Source organism: Myxine glutinosa, chromosome 5, assembly GCF_964187855.1.
Source record: "Myxine glutinosa chromosome 5, kmMyxGlut1.1, whole genome shotgun sequence".
In the NCBI taxonomy this organism is placed as follows: Eukaryota; Metazoa; Chordata; class Myxini; order Myxiniformes; family Myxinidae; genus Myxine; species Myxine glutinosa.
In genome coordinates, this window is record NC_136265.1 from 105563896 (window position 1) to 105569014 (window position 5119).

Here is a 5119-nt window from a genome sequence, read left to right on the forward strand (position 1 = left end):
TGGTCATCTCATCTCGGGCCGAGGCACGCAAATCAGTTGGTCGGGCCGTCGGCTCCAAGCGGGTCCGTCGTTCCGACGGGGTTTCGGCTGCAGGACGTTGCCCAGTAACATCGTTCTCCAGGCGTCTTGCCGGAGTCCGTCATGCCTGCTCCGGCGTTCGGGCCTCAGGAGAGCAGTTCGCGTTTTGACGACGCGGTCCCGCAAAAGGCTTGCGAGGTCCCCATCGCATCCGGTCCTTTTGAGGCAGACCGGCGGCGAGAGTAGTCGGAGCTCCGTAGCTGGAGCTAGCTCGACGGGTCCGCCGCCGGTCATTCTTCTCCGAGGTGGGCCTCGCAGGAGCGCGGAGAATGTCGGGAACGCTCGTCTGTGATCTGCGTTCATCCGGCCATCGCAAGACTCGTGTCCCGCCATTTCCGAAGATCATAATTGAAATTAAGTGTTGTGAAAATCAACCAAATCCACAACTCGTCCCATAGATAGGTTTAATTTCAATTAGATCGTAACATCATCCTGTAAAATACACCATGCAACATATATGTCAGGATCAAGGCATCATATGAGAAAGATTGGATATATCAGTCAATGCAAGCAAGCCTAGAATATAAGTGGGTACGTACCATTCAATTCTACATGTCATTGTATAAAGTCGCAGGAGTGGCCTCGAGTCGTGGACGTCCCGAGGTCTTATAGACACCGCCCAGTGGTTTAAGTGAGCGTCACACCTGGGTTCAACTTACATTTTCACCACACCGGTCATCACCAATTGAGTACCAGTTCACTGGTAATTCCCTGCCTGTCGTTAAAGGCGGCAAAAAGGGTTGGCGTCAGGAAGGGCATCCGGCCGTAAAACATTGCTACAAAAAGGGGACCGAAAAACAACAACAACCACGGTTCCCGAAAAAGGCCAACCCTCGCTTTGCAGGGAAAAATGGCCTCTAAAGGTGTTTTTTTTTTTTTTTTATCGCACCAAATCGACAAATATCACTACCAAGGTAAACAGAATTATTGATTACCGGTCATCAATCAAACCAAATCAACAAATATCGCTACCAAGGTAAACATGATTGATTGATTTAATCGAACGAAATAATGATAAGGGTTTGAGGTATGCTTTAACTGTTATTGATTTGAGGAGTAGATTTGCCTGGGTTGTTCCTTTAAAAAATAAAAGGGGTGATACTTTAATGTTAGCCTTTAACCTAATATTTGATAGGGATAAAAGGAAACCAAAGAAGTTATGGACTGATGAGGGAACAGAGTTCTATAACAAAATATCCTCCCCCAAAGCCCTCTCCCTTCCACACATCTCCCTGCTCTCAAATGTTGTGTTTGTGTGCTTCCCATTCTCTCCCCATCTTGTCTTCCGCTCCCTCTTTTTATATATTTTGTTTGTCTGGTTGATTTGTTTGTGAAGTAAATGTTAGCTCTTTCACGAGCCTCGATTCAGTGTTCAAAAAAACAAACAAAACAAACAAAAAAAAACAAACATAATTATTGATTACCGGTCATCAATCACACCAAATCGACAAATATCGCCACCCAGGTAAACAGAATTATTGATTACCGGTCATCAATCACACCAAATAAACAAATATCGCCACCAAGGTAAACAGAATTATTGATTACCGGTCATCAATCACACCAAATCGACAAATATCGCCACCAAGGTAAACATAATTATTGATAACCGGTCATCAATCAAACCAAATCAACAAATATCGCCACCAAGGTAAACATAATTATTGATTACCGGTCATCAATCACACCAAATCGACAAATATCGCTACCCAGGTAAACATAATTATTGATTACCGGTCATCAATCAAACCAAATCAACAAATATCGCTACCCAGGTAAACATAATTATTGATTACCGGTCATCAATCACACAAAATCGACAAATATCGCCACCCAGGTAAACAGAATTATTGATTACGGGTCATCAATCACACCAAATCGACAAATATTGCTACCAAGGTAAACAGAATTATTGATTACCGGTCATCAATCACACCAAATCAACAAATTTTTTTTTTTTTTTTTTTTTTTTTTTTTGTATACAAGATCGAGGCTCGTGAAAGAGCTAATGCCACGAAGGTAAACATAATTGTTGATTACCGGCCATCAATCAAACCAAATCAACAAATATCGCTACCAAGGTAAACATAATTATTGATTACCGGTCATCAATCAAACCAAATCAACAAATATCGCTACCAAGGTAAACATAATTATTGATTACCGGTCATCAATCAAACCAAATCAACAAATATCGCGACCAAGGTAAACATAATTATTGATTACCGGTCATCAATCACACCAAATCAACAAATATCGCTCCCAAGGTAAACAGAATTATTGATTACCGGTCATCAGTCGCACCAAATCAACAACTATTGCTACCAAGGTAAACAGAATTATTGATTACCGGTCATCAATCACCACAAATCAACAACTATCGCTACCAAGGTAAACAGAATTATTGATTACCGGTCATCAATCAAAGCAAATCAACAACTATCGCTACCAAGGTAAACAGAATTATTGATTACCGGTCATTAATCACACCAAATCAACAAATATCGCCACCAAGGTAAACAGAATTGTTGATTACAGGTCATCAATCAAACCAAATCAACAACTATCGCTACCAAGGTAAACAGAATTATTGATTACCGGTCATCAATCAAACCAAATCAACAACTATCACCACCAAGGTAAACAGAATTATTGATTACAGGTCATCAATCAAACCAAATCAACAACTATCGCTACCAAGGTAAACAGAATTATTGATAACCGGACATCAATCAAACCAAATCAACAACTATGGCTACCAAGGTAAACAGAATTATTGATTACCGGTCATCAATCAAACCAAATCAACAACTATCGCTACCAAGGTAAACAGAATTATTGATTACCGGTCATCAATCAAACCAAATCAACAACTATCGCTACCAAGGTAAACAGAATTATTGATTACCGGTCATCAATCAAACCAAATCAACAAATATCGCCACCAAGGTAAACAGAATTGTTGATTACCGGTCATCAATCAAACCAAATCAACAAATATCGCCACCAAGGTAAACAGAATTATTGATTACAGGTCATCAATCGCACCAAATCAACAAATATCGCCACCAAGGTAAACATAATTATTGATTACCGGTCATCAATCGCACCAAATCAACAAATATCGCTACCAAGGTAAACAGAATTATTGATTACCGGTCATCAATCGCACCAAATCAACAACTATCACTACCAAGGTAAACAGAATTATTGATTACAGGTCATCAATCAAACCAAATCAACAACTATCGCTACCAAGGTAAACAGAATTATTGATTACCGGTCATCAATCAAACCAAATCAACAACTATCACTACCAAGGTAAACAGAATTATTGATTACAGGTCATCAATCAAACCAAATCAACAACTATCGCTACCAAGGTAAACAGAATTTTTTATTACCGGTCATCAATCAAACCAAATCAACAAATATCGCCACCAAGGTAAACAGAATTGTTGATTACCAGTCATCAATCAAACCAAATCAACAAATATCGCCACCAAGGTAAACAGAATTATTGATTACAGGTCATCAATCGCACCAAATCAACAAATATCGCCACCAAGGTAAACATAATTATTGATTACCGGTCATCAATCGCACCAAATCAACAAATATCGCTACCAAGGTAAACAGAATTATTGATTACCGGTCATCAATTGCACCAAATCAACAACTATCACTACCAAGGTAAACAGAATTATTGATTACAGGTCATCAATCAAACCAAATCAACAACTATCGCTACCAAGGTAAACAGAATTATTGATTACCGGTCATCAATCAAACCAAATCAACAACTATCACTACCAAGGTAAACAGAATTATTGATTACATGTCATCAATCAAACCAAATCAACAACTATCGCTACCAAGGTAAACAGAATTATTGATTACCGGTCATCAATCAAACCAAATCAACAACTATGGCTACCAAGGTAAACAGCATTATTGATTACCGGTCATCAATCAAACCAAATCAACAACTATCGCTCCCAAGGTAAACAGAATTATTGATTACCGGTCATCAATCAAACCAAATCAACAACTATCGCTACCAAGGTAAACAGAATTATTGATTACCGGTCATCAATCAAACCAAATCAACAACTATCGCTCCCAAGGTAAACAGAATTATTGATTACCGGTCATCAATCAAACCAAATCAACAACTATCGCTACCAAGGTAAACAGAATTATTGATTACCGGTCATCAATCAAACCAAATCAACAACTATCGCTACCAAGGTAAACAGAATTATTGATTACCGGTCATCAATCACACCAAATCAACAACTATCGCTACCAAGGTAAACAGAATTATTGATTACCGGTCATCAATCAAACCAAATCAACAAATATCGCGACCAAGGTAAACAGAATTATTGATTACAGGTCATCAATCAAACCAAATCAACAACTATCGCTACCAAGGTAAACAGAATTATTGATTACCGGTCATCAATCAAACCAAATCAACAACTATCGCTACCAAGGTAAACAGAATTATTGATTACCGGTCATCAATCACACCAAATCAACAAATATCGCCACCAAGGTAAACAGAATTATTGATTACCGGTCATCAATCACACCAAATCAACAAATATCGCCACCAAGGTAAACATAATTATTGATTACCGGTCATTAATCGCACGAAATCAACAACTATCGCTTCCTAGGTAAACAGAATTATTGATTACCGGTCATCAATCAAACCAAATCAACAACTATCGCTACCAAGGTAAACAGAATTATTGATTACCGGTCATCAATCACACCACATCAACAAATATCGCCACCAAGGTAAACAGAATTATTGATTACCGGTCATCAATCACACCAAATCAACAAATATCGCCACCAAGGTAAACAGAATTATTGATTACCGGTCATCAATCAAACCAAATCAACAACTATCGCTACCAAGGTAAACAGAATTATTGATTACCGGTCATTAATCGCACGAAATCAACAACTATCGCTACCAAGGTAAACAGAATTATTGATTACCTGTATGATTTAATTGTATAATTTA

General features: G+C 38.5%; 1 long non-coding RNA gene across 1 annotated transcript; it reads right to left on the minus strand.

Moving 5' to 3' along the window:
• Window positions 1-465: 465 nt before the first annotated feature.
• On the minus strand, window positions 466-731 carry LOC144892049 (uncharacterized). Its single transcript, XR_013623364.1, has 2 exons — window positions 618-731; window positions 466-510 (listed from the first exon to the last, which is right to left on the minus strand). It is a non-coding gene; the product is annotated as an uncharacterized LOC144892049 (long non-coding RNA).
• Between the last annotated feature and the right edge of the window lie 4388 nt (window positions 732-5119).